The sequence below is a fragment of the Betta splendens genome, chromosome 1 (genome assembly GCF_900634795.4).
Source record: "Betta splendens chromosome 1, fBetSpl5.4, whole genome shotgun sequence".
Lineage (NCBI taxonomy): Eukaryota > Metazoa > Chordata > Actinopteri > Anabantiformes > Osphronemidae > Betta > Betta splendens.
The window spans coordinates 161397-182533 of NC_040881.3; the positions used below are offsets into that span (position 1 = coordinate 161397).

The 21137-nt window shown below is 41.7% G+C and overlaps 1 long non-coding RNA gene across 5 annotated transcripts; it reads left to right on the forward strand.

Annotated features, from left to right (window-relative positions):
* The first annotated feature begins 2524 nt into the window (after positions 1-2524).
* On the forward strand, positions 2525-20634 carry LOC114842025 (uncharacterized). Of its 5 annotated transcripts, XR_008695428.1 has the most exons (7): positions 2525-3705; positions 3857-3918; positions 4847-4993; positions 19038-19092; positions 19180-19272; positions 19561-19637; positions 20453-20634. It is a non-coding gene; the product is annotated as an uncharacterized LOC114842025 (long non-coding RNA). The 5 variants fall into 5 exon arrangements; XR_005898091.2 differs by having other exon boundaries at positions 19038-19272; XR_005898089.2 differs by lacking the exons at positions 2525-3705; positions 3857-3918 and adding an exon at positions 4259-4769 and having other exon boundaries at positions 19038-19272.
* The last annotated feature ends 503 nt before the right edge of the window (positions 20635-21137 follow it).

The window sequence follows — 21137 nt, forward strand, 5'->3', positions numbered from 1 at the left end:
CGAGGAAACTCAGGAAACTCGGGAAACTCAAGGAACTCAAGGAACTCATGAAACTCGGGAAACTCAAGGGACTCAGGAAACTAAACAATCTGGCAAGGGACTATGGGAACAGAAGCTGACTAAATACACAGGTGAGTGATTAACTGATTACAGGCAGGTGTGGGTAATGAGCTAGGGAGTGAACAACTGAACCGATAACAGGAAGTCAACAAAATAAAACAGGACATGGCGTGACAACAGGAAACAACTAGAAACAAAACCCAAATCATGACAACTATAACCAGAGCTGTTTCTCTGCTATGATGTTTTCTAAATCCTGAGTGAAAATCTTCGTACAGGTTATTCCCACTGGTGGTTAGATACTGTAATTGTTTACCGACAAGGATTTAGATGAGAGAGATATGATATGTAATAAACTGTATATGTAATTAGCCTACTGTTACTACTGTTACTGTTCTGTAAGAGGAACCGTTTTAATGTTCATTAAATTCTGGTAAGTCACTCCACTTTGATTTGTTTGTGACTTGTATAATTTAGGTAGCCGAGGAGCAGACACAGTCTCTATGCGATAACGTAATGTATGTATGGATGGATGCATGGATGGATGGATGTTTAGGTGAGTAATACGAATATGAACAAGAAATTGTCTATGACTAAAAATAAGGTAGACGAGATGGAGGAGTTCAGAAGAAGTTTATAAAGGCCCAGTGTACATAATATATAACTAGAAACTTAACACGACTTACCAGGTCGGTTGGAAATAATGAAGTTGGCCATCAAATGCTGGATTGTACGTTTTTAACTGTAGATTACTAAAGTGTTTTTTTGTTTGTTCCTCAAAGCCTCAAAACTATATTTTAAGCTACAGGACTGATTAAAAACTATACACGTTTAGAAAAGTCCATGTTATAATGGAATATGCTGTAAACCCAAATGTAGTATACATTCAATACCATTTGCAGACTGCCTGTTTCAAATTCAAATTGAGAGAAGACAACTCTAAATCTTCTCACATTTTATATATATTTTTGGCCGGCCGGCCAATGTTGTCTACATCTGCCTATAAATAAGTGGCTCCTCAGCACCATCGTTGAAACGTCACATCACTGTCTGCTTCAGACGGTGACGCCACTTCCCCGATCCTCTTGTTGCCTGCATTTAACAAGCATACATTTCCGGTTACGCTCTACCTGGACACATCATCTGTCATTCAGGCTCTTACGTTTCATTCAGAATCAGAGCAAACTATAGGTCATTGCGGTAAATTTTAAGAGTTTGGTTGAACTTAAAAGCTGCTATAACAAGACAACGACTTAGTTTTTCGTTCTCTGCTTTTTTCTCAAAACGAAAAATCAGCTTTAAATCCAACTTCGTGCGTTGTGTCGAAAAAAAAACAATTGAATTCCGTTAATTAATATTACAAGCTGAAACGAAAACCAAGTTTGTTTTGTATTTTCTCCTCATGATCAACAAACCAGAAGACAAGTACAGATATACATATAAAATACATTTATAACACAGATTGATGAATAAATATAGATTCCTATTTTATGTTATTATACTTATATTATTCTATTGGATTGGCTGAAGGAGGGACTGTGTCTCTCGGCTGGCCTGGAAACTGTAAAAACATCAGCAGCTTCGGCAATTGACAACAAACACTAGCGCACTAGCGAGCAAAGACGCATAAAAATCTATAATATTTGAAAATGAACTACTCTACATTTAATGATACAATACCATGACATCGTTTTTTGTGCTTAATGTGCACACACATAGAAATGAACAGTCGGACCTCACATCTTTGCGCCACTTGGTGGTTAAAACGAGACTAGCACCCTGATTTTTTTCAGCTGGCTGCAGGATTAAAAATCCTTATTCGGGGACGCACCCGTGGCGCACGGCGACGCACATGTACTGCGGTAAAAAAGGTGGTCGCTTTGAAGTGCTACAACTGTATGTGCTGCCGATCCATATTGTATTTAGATGTCAGTAATGTCTCAAAATTCTTCTTAGAGGAGGAGATAATTGTGCATAGAGAGAAAACGGGGAGAAAAGCACAACTACTGGAGAGAAAGAGACAAGGTTAGTTGAACATAGAAAAATGATGGGAAGTTAATGGACAGAAGAGTTAGAAGAAAACAGAGGAGCTCAGTGTATAAATTACAGTAAGTCCCCCAGCAGTCTATGTCTATTGCAGCTTAACTAAGAGATGGTTCCTGTGACTACATAATAAATATCGCCTAAACATTGTGCTTTTGCCAAACACAATTATTATAGTGTTTGGCGATATAGTGTCTATTATTACATCTATTATTTATTTTGTTGTATTACAACATTTAATAGCGCAACCCGCACTCGTGAACGGTGCTCCGGCGGCGCGTGAGTCATGTGCTCTGTTAAGCGTGTGCGAGGAGGAGGGAGAGGGGGTAATGACAGTTTAACAACTGTCAATCAAAGTTTGAAGTAAGCTATATTATATTTTCTCTCTTGCGCCTGAAGGTGCTCAGTGTTAGTGTCTGTTTGTGCAATGTTTAGACTTATTTCACTGCACTGGTAACAATTCTTACATTGCTTCATTCACGGCATCCTTCAAAATCATTCACTGTTAGTTTGTACACCATCTTCCAATCCCTTTCTGTCCTCATGGCCCTTTCACTGTGTTCACTGGTGTACGTCGCAGTGCTTGTGTCTAGAGGTGAAGTTGATCTCTGACTCAGCATCTATCTTTGTCCTGCAGGACCATCCATATATCCAGATGCCATCCATATCTGTCAGGACCCCACGAGTCTCTGCTCACATCCCAATCCCAATAACAAATAATATTACACTACGTAGTCAGAGGAAGCTTATCTGATCCACACTAGTTTCCAGTTTGGTCTTAGTGAGATAGGGTTATTTTTTTATTTTCCCAGGTTATAAATATGAAGAACCCTCAGAAGTAGCTCATCACAGTCAAGACATATTGGAGTGCAGAGCAGACCTCCTCCATTTTAATGAGACTTCCTTTATAAATCCTCCATATTTATTCTGGTTAGCTTTAATCAGTTGTATCCACCACATAATAAGATGTAGACACGGTGAAAGCAGAACCAACGAAGCAAGTGTTGAATGTTTTTCAGACAGCTGGGATCAGTGCATCTGTTTTTTTTTACTTGTGTCAGATTAGCACCTAGAGGTCAGTTTAGTCTCCCACTGAGTGAATCCACCTCTAAAAATCAAGTCAGAACTAAACCACAAACAGAAACAGTTCATGAGTCATAAGTTCTGTCTCCTCCTTCTCTTCTCCTGAACCAATCCAGCTTTGCATAGCTCTGACCCAAATACACCTGTTGTCAGATTCAGTCTCTGAGCATGTGTTCACTACTCCTGGGCTGACAGAACCAGGTCTAGACTAGAACTTGCTGTGAAGACCAACTGGTTTGGGTTTGGAACCAAATAGAACTAGGGGCTGGATGGGGTCCAGCTGGTGACTGCTGTTAGTAAACAAATGTTTTTACTGTGTGTGTGTGTGTGTGTGTGTGTGTGTGTGTGTGTGTGTGTGTGTGTGTGTGTGTGTGTGTGTGTGTGTGTGTGTGTGTGTGTGTGTGTGTGCGTGTGTGTGAGAAAAAGGGAAGACTTTGCTGTGGTGCACCACGAAATCCTGATGATGAAGGACTGTCTCCAACACTCCAACACTGTGGCGTACTACGGGAGCTACTGTCGGTAAGTGTCACCATGGCAACAGCATGGACCACAGGGCAGAATTCAATTCAGCCGTACTAATGCTGTGTGTGTGTGTGTGTGTGTGTGTGTGTGTGTGTGTGTGTGTGTGTGTGTGTGTGTGTGTGTGTGTGTGTGTGTGTGTGTGTGGCAGAGACACGCTGTGAATCTGTATGGAGTTCTGTGGAGGAGGCTCACTGCAGGACATCTACCACAGTAAGACATGCTCTTAATTCGGTAGCTTCTCTTCTTCCTGTCTGTTGGCACAGTTGAATAAATCGTCAGTATACTGATTATACTGTAAGTTTGGTTACTAAAACATGAATGTGAAATTATTAAACTAGTTTGGTCTTAATCTATTGCCTTTCCTGTGAGTTTTGCTTGTGTGGATGGGATGTGGGTGGAGCTGAGCCAATCCCCAAAACTGTGTGCTAATAATTTTACAGACAGACTAATAATAGATCTTCTTAATATAATAGATCAGACCGGATTGCACCAGTGGTCAATCATACCTCAGTTTTGTAGACTGAAGCCTGAGACACTCAGACTCGGTTCCTCAAAAACTTGTTGGAACCAAACTTTAGTTCTAACCCTCTGAGCTCATTAATGAGGCGTCCATCTCTGTGTCCACCCTCCCACTGTCTCGGTTGCCATGACGATGCCTACGCTGCTCATTACAGCTTCTGTTAGTTTAGCCAACGTCTGTGAGGTTGTTGTTAATGAGGTGCGTCAGTCAGTGGCCCTCATTAAACGTCCCCCAACACGAAGCGAGGGAGAGAGAGGAGGGCCAGCCTCGGACAACCTCCTGCCGGCAGATAATGATTAGAACTGCTCCACACACATGGAGCTATAATTTGTGTTAGACAGGGACAACTTTGTTAAAGTCTCTCTGGACTTATCTTTCCTGCGTCGAAAATTAGACACCTGAGCTTAGAAGCTTCTCATGGGAAAAGCAGGTTATTGACATGCACTGAATAAAGGATGACATCATGCTCACTGTACGTCTTTCAGTGGCTGGTCCTCTAACTGAATCACAGATTGCTTATGTCCTGCGGGAAACTCTGCAGGTAACAACCAATCAAATCACCTGACTCAGCATCTGTGTCCACTCAGATTACATTAACGGAGGTTGTGTGTCCTGCAGGGTCTGTTCTACCTGCACAGCAAAGGGAAGATGCACAGAGACATCAAGGTGAGCTGCCGCTGTGATGATGGAAATGCTACAGTCTGACCTGAGTTGGTGTCCAGGGAGTGAACATCCTGCTGACTGAGAATGGATATGTCAAACTAGGTGAGTCACCTGTGGACCCATGTAAACCTAGACTCTCTTAGCTGTAATGGAGTGACTGGTGGGACCTTTGACCTTCGTCTGTGTGTGTTTTGACAGTGAACTGTGGCGTTTCAGCTCAGATCACCTTGACCATTCTTAAGAGAAAATCCTTCATCAGGACTCTGTACTGATAGGGTCCTCCTCCTCATTGTCTGTTTTCTTTCTCCCCTAGACTCTAAAACTCAGAAGCCAGTTGTGTTGTGTATTGTTTACCATCCTCCTGCTCCATGTTCAGAGTTCTTAACTGAATTCTCTGAATTCTTATCTGACCTAGTTCTTAGCACAGATAAAGTCATTGTAGTGGGAGACTTTAACATTCATGTAGTTGTTGACAGCAACTGTCTCAGCACTGCGTTTAACTTATTAGTAGCCACTATTGGTTTTACTCAGCAGGTAAATGAACCCACTCATTGCTTTAATCATACCCTTGATCTTAAATTTTGAATTTACCATAATTGACCCTGCAGCAGCTGAAAAGAAATGTAAAGAAAAAGAGACGATGCTGTTGCCAGATTCAAGCAGATGATTCCATCATCTTTTGCCTCAATGTCTTGTAGACAGAGACACAGAGAACAGTAACCTTAATCCTTATGAACAGGTTGACTGTCTTGTAGATGATGCTGCAGCTTCTCTGCGTTCAATTTTAGACACAGTGGCTCCTCTGAAGAAGAAGGCAGTGAATCAGAAGAGGTTAGCTCCATAGTATAACTCAGAGACTTTGTAAAGTGCCTTGAGATAACTTGTAACTGTTGTGATTTGGCGCTATATAAATTAAATTGAATTGAATTGAATAGATCTGCAGCCTAAAGCACAGGACGCAACAACTAGAAAGGCGGTGGCGTTCCAACAAAATAAATGTAAACTGCATTGCATGGAAGTACAGTCTAATAATATATATAAAAAAGCACTTTGTGCTGCTAGAAAAACATATTATTCCTACTTAATTGAGGATAACAAAAACAACCCCAGGTTTCTTTTCAGCACTGTAGCCAGGCTGACTAACAGTCATAGCTGTGTTGAGCCTACTATCCCCTTAAACATCAGCATGTCAGGTTTTGGCAAAAATCGGACCCACATGCACAGCGACCAGGTGACAGACAGGTGGTAAAGTTTAAGGATTTAATACAGTTTTCTTTATAACAGACGGCCCAGGTCATACACAATGAAGCTCAGGTTTCAGTACAAAGGGAGCAGGCTGAGTCAGGTCCAAGAACAGACAAGGATTCGGTAATAGGATCGACAAGGCAACAGTACCAATCAGGAGCAGAGAGGAATCGGAGGTCAGAAACACGAAACAGGATCATGAGAAAAGTAAGCAGGATGGTGAAACGCTGGAAAGTGATGACTGGCATACAACGATCTGGCGGAGAACTAAGGAAACAGGTGGTGGTTAAATACAAGAGGTTGATTACTGATTTAAAACCGGTGTGTGTATTGAGGACCGGGAGTAAAGCGGGAGCTGCTGTGGTGTGACCAGAAACGGAAGTGCTTACAAAATAAAACCAGAAACTGGAACCAAAACCTGACAAGGTAAAACAGAAAGGTCCTTTCAAAATAAAACTGAGAACGAAAACCTGACACAGCAGAGACTTTATGAACTACTATGAAGACATTCATCAGTCACTTCCTCCAAATGACAGAAATCACTGTCTAGATCCAACAACTTTAAATTTACCTCTGTCCTCTGTCTTACCTAGACAGCTTCTTCCCCATAACTCATATGGAGTTAATCTCAATAATCAACTCTTCCAAGTCGTCCACCTGTCTTTTAGACCCAATCCCAAACACATTACTCAAAGATGTTCTACCTTTAAGCAGCTCATCCATATTAAATCAAATCAACTAATCTTTACTAATAGACTATGTACCACAGGCTTTTAAGATGACTGTGCTCAAAACTTTATTGGAAAAACCTACTCTGGACCCTGGAAAACTAGCCAACTATAGGCCCATTTCAAATTTACCCCATTTTTAAGATTCTTGAAAAAATTGTGGCTAAACAATTATCGGACTGGTCTGGTCTCTGTCCTTGTCCTGTTAGATCTTAGTGCTGCATTTGACACAATTGATCATAAAGTTTTATTACAGAGACCAGAACATAGCATCATAATTAAAGTAACAGCACCAGGATGGTTTAAATCCTATTTAAATACAGATTCCATTTTGTTCATGTTAATGATGAATCCTCCATATGCACATGGATTAGCTATGAAGTACCACAGGGTTCTGTGCTTGGTCCAACACTGTTCAGTCTATACATGTCTCCTCTAGGTGATATTATTAGAAAGCATTCTATAAATTCTCATTCTTATGGAGATGATACTCTGCTATATTTATCCTTGGAGCCAAATAAAATAGATCAACGAATCAAAATTCAGGGTTGTTTAAAAGACATAAAATCCTGGATGTCCAAAAACTTCCTTCAACTAAATTCAGATAAAACTGAAATTCTTATTGTTGGGCCTAAAAATCTGAGATAGACACTATTGAGTCAGATAGCCACCCTGGCTGGCATAACATTAGCTTCAGATTCTACTGTGAGGAACCTTGGTGTCATCTTTGACCAGGATCTCTCTTTCGCATTGTGCATTAAACAAATCTCCAGAATGGCCTACTTTAACCTTTAGGAATATACCTAAAATCAGAAGCATCCTCTCTCAGAGTGATGCAGAGAAGCTGATTCATGCATTTGTTACCTCTAGGCTGGACTACTGTAACTACTTACTCATGAGATCACATTTCTCGGCACTGGTTGCCTGTAAAATGTGGGATAGAATTTATAACATCTACAAAGCACTTAATGATAAAGCTCCTTCTTACATTAAAGACTTCATAGTTACTTATGCTCCCAGCAGAACGCTTCGTTCTCAGAGTGCTGGGCTATTTGTGGTTCCTAGAGTCTTTGAATGTAGAATTGGAGGCAGAGCTTTTAGCTACCAAGCTCCTCTCCTTTGGAACCAGCTCCCTGTCCAGGTTCGAGAAGCTGACACACTCTCCACCTTTAAGATCAGGCTTAAAACCTTCCTTTTTGATAAAGCTTATAGTTAAAGGTGGTTCAGGTCACTGGTAATGATTGTTAGTCACAGGAACCATCTCTTAGTTAAGCTGCAATAGACATAGACTGCTGGGGGACTTAATTTATACACTGAGCTCCTCTGTTTCCTTCTACCTCTTCTGTCCAATAACCTCCCATCATTGTTCTATGTTCAACTAACCTTGTCTCTTTCTCTTCAGTAGTTGTGCTTCTCCCCCGCTCTCTCTCTCTCTCTCCTCCACTCTGTCCTCACCTACAGGTATCATTGGACTCAAAGTTTGGTGTTTTTAATGGGCAGCTGCGCATCCAACCATCCTGTCTGTATCCAGTACCTGGTTCAACCATCCTGCCTGTGCTCTGTTGTTGCTTGTTGTTCTTGCTGTGCTTTTCTCTCTCTCTTTATCCCCTCACCCCAACCGGTCGAGGCAGATGGCCGCCCACATCCAGCCTGATTCTGCTGGAGGTTTCTTCCTTGTTAGAGAGGGAGTTTTCCTCTCCACTGTTGCTGTCAAATTAAAGGCTTGCTGTATGTGTATGTATGTATCTGTGGTTGTCCATCACGCTCCATCATCCCACGCTCCATGTTGTACATCGTGTGGAGTAACTTTGAGTTTCTTCTTCTTCTCTTCTGTCTGCAGCCTCACCTGCTATCATTTAACTGCTGAAATGAGTCTGTTTGTTGTGCTGGATTCACTCATCACTGAAGAAGCATCAGATCCTTTTCCTCTATTATTAACAACAGTCCTAAGCCAACATTAGTGTTTCTGCTAAACTGGCAGAAAAAAGGGAAAAACCCAATAATCAGTGATTCAACGTTGCTGCCATAAGTTTATCAAGTTGCTTCACTGACTCACATGAATCCAAGTCGTTATTTGCAGACAGTTAATAATGTCAGCGTTGCTCCTCAGTTCCAGATGCATGATGCTGTGGTGAGTCTGTGAACTGTAACAGCCTGCGCCTAATGAAACTCTGATAAAAAATCAGACTGAACGAGACATGTCTGATTCAGTTCAGACTCACAGTTGCACTTGGATTTTCTGTGGAAACCAAGAAGAAAGGATCAGTTAAAAAGGGGATTTCTTTCCAGGTGAGTCAGTGTGTTTGATCTTGACCTGCTCTTGACCCATTAGCTTGCAAACCAGCACATAGATGTAAAGTGACAGCTGCTGTAATCATGCGTCCTCTGCTAAGAGGAAAAGGAAACGGAGCCAGTGGAACTTTCCAACAACACATCATCCTTTATGTTTGGTCTTTGTTAATGTTCAGCTTGTGTTAAATTGGTTTTCTTTGTTAGACTGTTCACAGTTACCTCTTGTTCGTTGCTTGTTGGCACAGTGTCTGTAGATCAGTAGAACAAAGAGACCATTGGCCAAACCACAGGGGACACACTAATCTGTATTCAGATTAAACTCTTACTGACAAATTAGACTAATTTTTGCAATACCATTGGACAGAACTGTGGAAAAAATCATCTGCGTCTGTATCTGTCTCTAGATCATCTCTGTCCCCCACAGGATCCCATGTGGAAACACCAAAGAGGGGAAGACACTGTCTGAGATCACCTGTGAGTTCACCCGTTCACCTGTCTCATTACAACTCTGGCTGCAGCATTTTGAATAAGCTGTAGGCTTTTTAAGGAGCTGTTAGGACATCCTATGCGTAAGGAGTTACAGTAGTCCAGCCTAGAGGTAACAAATGCATGGATCAGTTTCTCTGCATCGCTCTGAGAAGGGTGCTTCTTATTTTCGCTATATTTCTAAGATGAAAGTAGGCGCTTCTGGAGATTTGTTTAATGTCTGATTCCTCAGAGATATTACAAGATTCCTCACAGTAGAATCTAAAGCTAATGTTATGCCATCCAGGGTGGCTATCTGACTCAATAGTGTCTCTCTCAGATTTTTAGGCCCAACAATAAGAATTTCAGTTTTATCTGAATTTAGTTGAAGGAAGTTTTGAGACATCCAGGATTTGATGTCTTTTAAACAACCCTGAACTTGATTTGTTGATCTGTTTCATTTGGTTTCAAAGACATATATAGCTGAGTATCATCTGCATAACAATGAAAATTAATAGAATGCTTCCTAATAATGTCACCTAGAGGAGACATGTATAGGCTAAACAGAATTGGACCAAGCACAGTGGTACTCCATAGCTAATCCTTGTGCATGTGGAGAATTCGTCATTAACATGAACAAACTGTAATCTGTTCAACAAATAGGATTTAAACCTCCCAATGCTGTTCCTTTAATCCCGATTCTATGTTCTAGTGTCTGTAATAGAATGTTATGCTCAATGGTATCAAATGCAGCACTAAAGTCTAACAGGACAAGGACAGAAACTAGACCATTGTTTTTATTTTTCTCAATTGAGGAGGAATAATATGTTTTTCTAGCAGTGCTTTCTTTACTGTTTATTATTAGATTGTACTTCCATGCAATGCAGTTTACATTTATTTTGTTGGAACGCCACTGCCTTTCTAGTTATCTAGTCCTGTGCTTTAGGCTGCGGGTCTCTGAGTTATACCATGGAGCTACCCCCTCTGATTCACTGCCTTTTCTTTAGAGGAGCCATTGTGTCTATATAATGGAAAGATTGTGCCTTTGTGCCATTTCTTATCCAACACAGTCCCTGTAATACCCAATGCATCTTGTCTCAAAAACTTGGTGTTCCTTCTCTTGGATAACAAGACATGATGATGCAGAAGGTAAAATGCAAACATTGTCACTCACAGTGACATAAATAAAGTGGCACAAACAATGCTATTGCTGCATAGAGACATTCCACCAGAGCCAGAGAAAGGGGTTAAAAGGCAGAAGCAACTTGAGGATCGTGGTGTATATACTGATCTCCCCAGCTGGTTTTTGGTTTGTTGATGTTCATATTTTTTTTTCCTTTATCTTTATAATCAATCACACAAAATACAACTCTTTTATCTGCCTCTTTATGGGAAATTTCCACCACAGTCTAACATTGTACGTAGAGAAGCTGCAGCATCATCTACAAGACAGCCAACCTGTTCATAAGGATTAAGTTGACTGTTCTCCTCTGTGTATCTACAAGACATTGAGGCAAAAGATGATGAAATCATCTGCTTGAATCTGGCAACAGCGTTGTCAGATAAACATCTGCTATAGTAACATTTCTTTCCAGCTATTGTAAGGTCAATTGTGCTTAATTCAAAAGTTAATAAGAAATGGTCAGATAACAGAGGGTTTTGGGGAAGAACTATTAAATTATCAATTTCAACCCCATGTGTCATGACAAGATCGACGGTATGGTTAAAACGATTAGTGGGTTCATTTACCTGCTGCGTAAAAAAACAGGCAGCTGGGTAACGACTGGGTCACGGCTCGTAAAAAACTAAGCTTTAGGCAGGCGCCCACAGTTCACCACCAACCGCTTCACGTTTCAAATAGATTTTCCCCACTCAGTGACACACCCGCTGAGAAACCCATTCTGATCATTGGTGACTCCATAGTCCGAAACGTGAAGTTAGAGTGTTTGCCTAGGGCCAGAGCGGGCGACATTGAGTCTTATCTTAAGCCCCTGTCTAGGGATAAACGTAAGTACGCTAAGATCGTAATACACTAATACACGCAGGAGCTAATGACGCCCGGTTACGCCAATCGGAAGTCACTAAAACTAACATTGAGCCGGTGTGTTCGTTCGCCAAAACAATGTCGGACTCCGTAGTTTTCTCTGGGCCCCTCCCCAATGTGACCAGCGATGACATGTATAGCCGGCTGTCATCGCTCCACCGCTGGTTGTCTAGGTGGTGTCCTGCAAACGATGTGGGCTTTGTGGCTAATTGGAGCACTTTTTGGGGAAAACCTGGGCTGATTAGAAGAGACGGCATCCATCCCATGTTGAACGGGGCCTCTCTGCTCTCTAGTATCATGGCCATGTTGCTTAGTCTCCCCACTCCGTGACAACTCAGAGTGGAGCCCAGGACGCAGAGTCGCAGTCTTACACGCCTCTCTGCATGTTCTCTACAGCTGCCACCCACTCTTAGTCTTAGTTTTCACATAAAGACTGTGTCTGCTCCCCGACCACCTAAACTATACAAGTCACAAACAAATCAAAGAGGAGTGACTTACCAGAATTAAATGAACATCAAAACAGTTCCTCTTACAGAACAAAGTAACAATAAGTTAATAAAGTGTGGTTTATTAAATATCACATCTCTCTCATCTAAATCCTTGTTAATAAATGACTTGATAAGTGACCATCACATAGATCTGTTCTGTCTTACTGAAACCTGGCTGCAGCAGGATAATTATGTTACTTTAAATTAGTCCACTCCAAAGAGTCACATCAACTATCATGTTCCAAGAAGTACAGGTAGAGGTGGAGGAGTAGCAGCAATTTATAAATCAGATTTATTAATTAATCCTAAACCTAAACATAGTTATAACTCATTTGAGAGCCTCACTCTGAGCCTTTCTCACCCAGACTCTAAAACTCAGAAGCCAGTTGTGTTTTGTATTGTTTACCATCCTCCTGCTCCATGTTCGGAGTTCTTAACTGAATTCTCTGAATTCTTATCTGACCTAGTTCTTAGCACAGATAAAGTCATTGTAGTGGGAGACTTTAACATTCATGTAGATGTTGACAGCAACTGTCTCAGCACTACTTTTAACTCCTTAATAGACTATTGGTTTTACACAGCAGGTAAATGAACCCACTCATCGTTTTAACCATACCCTCGATCTTGTCCTGACATATGGGGTTGAAATTGATAATTTAATAGTTCTTCCCCAAAACCCTCTGTTATCTGACCATTTCTTATTAACTTTTGAATTAGGCACAATTGACCTTACAATAGCAGATGTTTATCTGACAACGCTGTTGCCAGATTCAAGCAGATCATTCCATCATCTTTTGCCTCAATGTCTTGTAGATACACAGAGAACAGTCACCTTAATCCTTATGAACAGGTTGACTGTCTTGTAGATGATGCTGCAGCTTCTCTACGTACAATGTTAGACACAGTGGCTCCTCTGAAGAAGAAGACAGTGAATCAGAGGAGGTTAGCTACATGGAATAACCCCGCAGCCTAAAGCACAGGACCAAAAAACTAGAAAGACAGTGGCGTTCCAACAAAATAAATGTAAACTGCATTGCATGGAAGGAAAGTCTAATGAAATATAAAAAAGCACTTTGTGCTGCTAGAAAAACACATTATTCCTCTCTAATTGAGGAAAACAAAAACAACCCCAGGTTTCTTTTCAGCACTGTAGCCAGGCTGACAAATAGTCATAGTTGTATTGAGTCTACTATTCCCTTAAATCTCAGCAGCAATGACTTTATGAACTACTTTACTAATATAAAATATCATCATTAGAAAAAACATTCAGTAGCGACTTCTTCCAAACGAAAGAAAGCACTGTCTAGATCCATCAACTTTAAATTTATTAAATCCTCTGTCTTACCTAGACAGCTTCTTCCCCATAACTCATATGGAGTTAAACTCAATAATCAAGTCTTCCAAGTCGTCCACTTGTCTTTTAGATCCAATCACAACCAGATTACTCAAAGAAGTTCTACCTTTAATCAGCTCGTCCATATTAAATCAAATCAACCAATCTTTACAACTAGGCTATGTACCACAGGCTTTTAAGGTGGCTGTGGTCAAACCTCTATTGAAAAAACCAACCCTTGACCCTGGACAACTAGCCAACTATAGGCCCATTTCAAATTTACCCTTTATTTCCAAGATTCTGGAAAAAATCGTGGCTAAACAATTATCTGACAACCTGAGTGGGAATAACCTGTACGAAGATTTTCAGTCAGGATTTAGAAAACGTCTTAGCACAGAAACAGCTCTGGTTAGAGTCACTAATGATCTTCTACTGTATTAGCTTCGGACAATGGTCTAGTTTCTGTCCTTTTCCTGTTAGATCTTAGTGCTGTATTTGATACAATTGATCATAACATTCTATTACAGACCCTAGAACATAGAATCGGGATTAATGGAACAGCATTGGGATGGTTTAAATCCTATTTGTTAAACAGATTCCAGTTTGTTCATGTTAATGATGAATTCTCCACATGCACAAGGATAAGCTATGGAGTACCACAGGGTTCTGTGCTGGGTCCAATTCTGTTTAGCCTATACGTGTGTCCTCTAGGTCAGATTATTAGAAAGCATTCTATTAATTTACATTTTTACGCAGATGATACTCAGCTATATATGTCCTTGGAACCAAATGAAACAGATCAACTAGTCAAAATTCAGGGTTGTTTGAAAGACATCAAATCCTGGATGTCCCAAAACTTCCTTCAACTAAACTCAGATAAAACCGAGATTCTTATTGTTGGGCCTAAAAATCTGAGAGAGACACTATTGAGTCAGATAGCCACCCTGGATGGCATAAAATTAGCTTCAGATTCTACTGTGAGGAATCTTGGTGTCATCTTTGACCAGGATCTCTCTTTTACATCATACAATAAACAAATCTCCAGAACCACCTACTTCCATGTTAGAAATATAGTTAAAATCAGAAGCATCCTCTTTCAGAGCGATGCAGAGAAACTGATCCATGCATTTGTTACCTCTAGGCTGGACTACTGTAACTACTTACTCATAGGATGTCCTAACAGCTCCTTAAACAGTCTACAGCTTATTCAAAATGCTGCAGCCAGAGTTCTGACAGGACATAGAAAGAGAGATCACATTTCTCCTACATTAGCTCTCTGCACTGGCTGCCTGTAAAATGGAGGATAGAATTTAAAATTCTCCTACTCACCTATAAAGTACTCAATGATAAAGCTCCTTCTTATCTTCAAGACCTCATACTGTAGTTCCTTATGCTCCCAGCAGAACACTTCGTTCTCAGAGCGCTGGGCTACTTGTGGTTCCTAGAGTGTTTAAATCTAGAACGGGGGGCAGAGCTTTTAGCTACCAAGCTCCTCTCCTCTGGAACCAGCTCCATCTTCAGGTTCGAGAAGCTGACACACTCTCCACCTTTAAGATTAGGCTTAAAACCTTCCTTTTTGATAAAGCTTATAGTTAGAGATGGTTCAGGTCACTGGCAATGATTGTTAGTCACAGGAACCATCTCTTAGTTAAGCTGCAATAGACATAGACTGCTGGGGGACTTAATTTATACACTGAGCTCCTCTGTTTCCTTCTACCTCCTCTGTCCAATAACCTCCCATCATTGTCCCATGTTTAACTAACCTTGTCTCTTTCTCTCCAGTAGTTGTGCTTCTCTCCCTCTCCCCCCCCCCCACTCTCTCTCCCTCTCTGTCCTCACCTACAGGTATCATAGGACTCAAAGTTTGGTGTCTGTGATGGGCAGCTGCGGATCCAACCATCCTGCCTGTGCTCTGTTTTGCTTGTTGTTGTTGCTGTGCTTTTCTCTCTCTCTTTTCTCTCACCCCAACCGTCGAGGCAGATGGCCGCCCACATCCAGTCTGGTACTGCTGTAGGTTTCTTCCTCGTTAGAGAGGGAGTTTTTCCTCTCCACTGTTGCTGTCAAATTAAATGCTTGCTGTATGTGGGATTTGTTGGGTTTAGTTGTGTGAGGTTTTAAACCTTACTTTGTAAAGTGCCTTGAAATAACTTCGTTGTGATTTGGCGCTATATAAATAAAATTGAATTGAATTGTATCATGTACTGTTGACTCATAATGGACTCCTGTTTTGACCGTCCTCTGGTCCTCCCTCCGCCCACCCTGCTTGTTTGCCTTGACGGGGTGGGATTCGGTCCCTCCTCCTGAGACTGCCCTCCGCCCCCCCTGGTTTGGTGGGGGGGCCTCCGTGGGCGCCGTGGTAGACGCCCTAGGAGGAGGGGTACTGTCAGGTTCTGGTTTTGTTTTCAGTTTTATTTGGAAAGAACTTAGTTGTCATGTTGTTGGTTCCAGTTTCATTTCCTGTTTTAGTTTGAAAGGATTTCCTGTTTACCGCATGTTACATTATGTCAGTTCCCGCTTCACGTCCCGGTCCTAGTTACGCACACCTGTCTCGCATAAATCATTACTCACCTGTTTGGTTTAAGCGCCAGTACTCACCATAGCTAGTTGCCAGATCGTTTGTGTATTGTAGTCATCTCGTTCCCGCAATCCTCAGTTCAGCTCACCCCATCGTTGATCCCGTTCCGCATTCCTTACCGCATTCCTAACCCGAATGGTATTGTAGCCTTGCTTACTTTGTTACTGAACCTTGCATGTCTCTGGACCTGATTTAGCCTGCTCCTTTTGTCCCTGAATCCCGCTTCTTATCGTGTTTGACCTGGACTGTCTACGACTACGTTTACCGAAATAAACCCTGTGTCTTTACCATCTACCTGGTGTCCTGACACCGTGCATGTGGGTCCGATCTCAGTCGCACCCTGACACCTGTGGTGTGTTTCCTAAAAACTGTAAACATGCTGCACTAATCAGTGCAGCCACTAATCAGGAAGCCTGACCTAGACCCCTTTGTGCTGTCCAATTTTAGGCCCTTTTCCAAGCTCCCATTCTCTCAAAAATTCTAGAAAAAAAATGTATATTTTCAATTGATGGACTTTTTAGATGTAAATGGAGTTTTTTCAGTGTGGTTTTAAGATTCTACAAAGCACCGAGTCAGCTCTGCTGAGGGTGTTCAATAACATCCTTCTAGCTACGGATGCTGGGGACTATGTGCTTTTTGTGCTGCTGCATCTAACTATTGCCTTTGCAACTCTAGATCTTCAACATCTTGATCTCCCAAATGCAAGTGGTAGGTTCTTTACTTTGGTATCTCTCACTTGTCCTTGTCTCTTCTCCAATTAGTGCAGAATGCAGCTGCACACCTGTGAACTAAAACATAGAGGAGAGAACATAACATACCAGTTCTAGCTTCTCTACTTTGGCGTGCACTCCCCTCCCGCTTGCTTAGATCAGCTGCTCTTGGATGTGCCACAGACACAGTGGAAACTCTGAGGGCATTGGGCATTTGCCAATGTTGGCCCGAAATGGTGGAATGTGCTGTCAGTGCAGGTCAGACAGGCCGGTTCATTCAATGAGTTTAAATCCAAGATAAAACCCCATTTCTCTGCTCTGACTTTAAACCCAGTTGGTGATTTTACTGATTTGTTGATTTTTAACAGTTTTAACTCTTCATTATTTTCTTGTACTGTTTAATTTTTTTGTTTGTTTTGTTTTATTGTTAAGCAGTTTGGTCAGCCTCTGCTGTTTTAAAAGTGTTGTATGAATAAAAGTTGATGATGTTGATAAATCAATAAATAGACGTTGGACCAGCAACCGAACCCTGTAGATACACTTGAGTCTAATGGTGTCAGCGGCGTTCAAGGTGGCGGACCCACATGTACAGCTCCAGACAGGATTCAGGTAGAATAAAACAGGTTTTATTCTTACTCAGGCACGGTCAATTCAGGCAGGGTCATACATGGTGAGGCTCAGCAACAGTACAGATAAGGTGCAGGCAGGCGCAGATCCAAAAAAAAGGCAAGATTGTCACCAGGTAGTCACGGCAGAGGTACAGAAAAGGATCAGGCAGGTCTCAGGTCAAAAACAAGCAGGAACGTTACCAGGTAATCACGGCAGAGGTACAGACACGGACCAGGCAGGTCTCAGGAAACAAGCGTCATGAACAGGATCAAGATTGGAGATACGCAGACACAGTAACGCTGGAAAGTGGTGAGCACACACATAACAATCTGTCGACTGGCTTGGGTGGGAACTGGAGCTTATATGCTGGTGACTGATTACTAATGACAGGCAGGTGTGCGTAATGAGAGCCAGGAGTGACTGGAAACAGCTGTGACATGAACAAAACAGGAAGTCCTTCAAAATAAAACAGGAACAGAGTCAAAAAGTAAACAAAGACAAAAGGTGACAGTATAACCACTGGTTCCACTGAGGAGCTTGGCCTTCAGTCCTACATGTGAAACGTTTAGATGGAGGTGAAGGACAAGATGGAGCTGATCACTAAGAGAGATGCCGAGAGGCCGATGGAGGAGAAATGTGATGTCTGTTCCTGAGTCCAGTCAGACCCTGGCTGCAGCTTTTGGATAAATTACGTTTTACGTTTTATGAATAATATGAATATGTGTCCTAGTGTCACTGGACATTTTGAAGGTTGTCAGTGTGTGGAGAACTGCAACATGTCTCTGTGTTAGAGTCGACCTCAGCTCGCTCTGAATAATTCATCATTCCCCTCAGAGGTGGAGGAACTGGAGGTGGGGGGAGCACAGAGCAGCAGTGCAGCTGATAAAAATTTAAAGACTGCATCTGAGCACTTTGGAATATTTGCGAACGGAGTTGAAATCTAGAGCTGGCTGGTTTTAAATCCACCAAATGTCCTGAGCTCAGGTCACTGACATCTACTACTATCTATTTGTGGCACTTACTGTACCTTTGAGCACCCATCGACCTGTACTCAGGCTGTGGTGGCACAGCAGACAAGTCATTTAATGGCATTAGAGGCAGAATGTGCTAAAGCACCAACTCTAGTCTTTTGGAGCTGTACGTTAAAATCTGTAGTTGACAGCACCATGACATAATCACATTGTAAGGATGTAAAGAGCTGTCATATGCGACTCAAACTGTAGCTCAGTGGATTTGATGTGGGTCAGTTTGCTGCCATCTCATAAAACACTTTCATGAAGGATGTGGGAAGGCACAGGACGTACACCCAGACAGCCAGTGTTTCTGCTGCTGGAGTGTAGCCACACATTTTACTGTTTGGTAGTAGTCTGTGCATCATAAGAAATCTATGGCTTCTCTGAGGGGAAAGAAGGTGATGGTCAACACCTCATTTTTCTATCAAATGTTGTGAACTGTCTGGAACCTTGAGGACTCAGATCAGAAACTTGTTTTCCCTCACGTTGAGACATTTTACCTTTCAGGCCTCATAAGCCTTACCTACGGAACGATGCAGCACATGAGAAAGATGATGATGATGATGATGATGCAACCTGCACAAGTGCTGTACAGCTGAGTCCATGTCGATTTCAGAGAAATGATTGTCTTCTGTCTCTTCCAGAGTAAATGACCCGACACTGCAGCCAGCACCTGTTCTTGAAGCTCCTCACCTTTAGGTGGATCTGTCACCTGTCCAGGATCAGCCTGTCCATCAATATCTGGATCATAAAGGACTGACCTCTCATATGTCTGCCCCTCATTAGGAGGGACCTCCACATTCCAAAGCCCAGGACCAAGGTTCTGTCAAAAAAGCATTAGCCAGAAACCTCCACCACTGCACACACCTGGCACCCTGGGTGAGCTCTGTTCAGAACCTGGCAGGTTTATTTAGAATGTCTGGCCTTTCTTCTAAAGGGATTTATCATGATCCATAAGCTTCTGTATGTCAGTAAACAGATTCAGTTTCGAAAAAGCCCTTTAAAATGTCCACTCTCTTAGACCTTCAGTCTAACAGTCAGATCTGTATGTACAGTAAGCTTTGTGCAGTTACAGTAACTGTTATAAGTCTGTCAGATTGTTTGAACTGATTTGTTTTGACTTCAGTTGTTACTTACTCTTCTGGCCTCCTTCTGTCTCTTCTGCAGAGTACTGCTGGTCCTCTGATGGCCACGCAGCAGCAACACCTACTGTCCACAGCAGGAACGACGCCATACATCCTCATGTAAGACAGATGTAATGTATCACTTCTAAATTTGAATGGTTAATAAGTCAAAGCAAAATTCAATTAGACCTAAAGGTCATGATTTCAGTTCTATTTAGAATATTTGCATGACAATAATTCACAACACAATCCTCCCAAAGCAACAGAACTCAAAAATATAAAACAGGACAGGTTCTTTTATTGATGTTGCAATTTGTTGTTTGCTTGTTTGTCAAAAACTGGTCGGTAATACCCCCACCCCATCCCCAACATTCCACGTAAGTCCTCCCCACATCGCAGACAACATCCAGATGTTTTGTTTCAGGGATATCAAGTTGGACCTTTGAGTACTGAACCCACCAACTCGTTTACAGGCCAGAACAGTTCCCCCATCTCTTCAGTCTGGATTAATGTTGTCAGTTATCGCGGTTGGGGTTCTGCACCGGCAGGAACCGGTGTTAATTCATTGTCATAACAGCTAATTCTTAAATGTAAATAACTTTGATGCCCAACAATTGCAATTAACAGACAGGAACCAACATGTGTGTGTGTCTAAGGTAACTCCTTTCAACTTTATCCTATCAGGGGTCTCCACTGCAAATTAATCGTATGATAGATTTGGCAAGTTTTTATGCCGAATGCTCTTCCTGACGCAACCCCTCTCTGAGGGGATTCCACTGCACCATGGCTGGGGCCTTTATGTGTTATGTGTGTATTAATGGTTAAAGCTAAACATTTGAATAAAGGTGACAACAGAAGCACCATGGTGCAGGCATCTTTCTCTGGGTCCTGTAGAATATCTGATCTAAACCTCCTGGTGGTTGTGTCTCTGTCAGATGGAACCTTGTTTCTCCAAAGTGTTTAACGGCTGTCCTCTCGAGACTCACTTCCCTGCCTCCTGGATCAACCCTCACACCAGAGGTAACCTTCTCTGGCCCTGACCCCACTGACCTTCCACAAGATACCTAAGCTGATTTGTTCCTTTCACACTGATGGTATTTCCAGTGTTTCCAAGTGTTCACTGTAATTTCATATTTTAGATTAAAAATGTAATATATAATTTATATATTAGTATTTATTTATATATATGTTGTTGTTTTAATAATATGTTTGTAGGCAATTATGACTTCCTTTAAAACAATATTATATAAACACAATGTTTGTGTCACACTACTTTTTCAAAGAAATACGTTTCTGAACAAAAAGTACTTAAAGTGAATGGTGTGAATGAGTTACTGTACACTGACTTGAAATGACTAAAAATTACATATTTGCATCAAATGCAGTGTTGCAGTTATTTATTAATCATGTAAGAATGATAGTTGGAGAAACAGATCAATGTGAAATCAATGTAGTGGCCTGGTAGCTCAGTAGATAGAGCATTAGCCTGGGATGTAGAAGACTGTAGGTTGCAGAATGCAGAGTCCACAAACAGGATCCTGGCATACAATGTGCAAGGAAGATGCCAGGTGCCTCAGAATGTAGTGCAGTCCCAGGTTTACTGCATCGTCAGCCGACCTG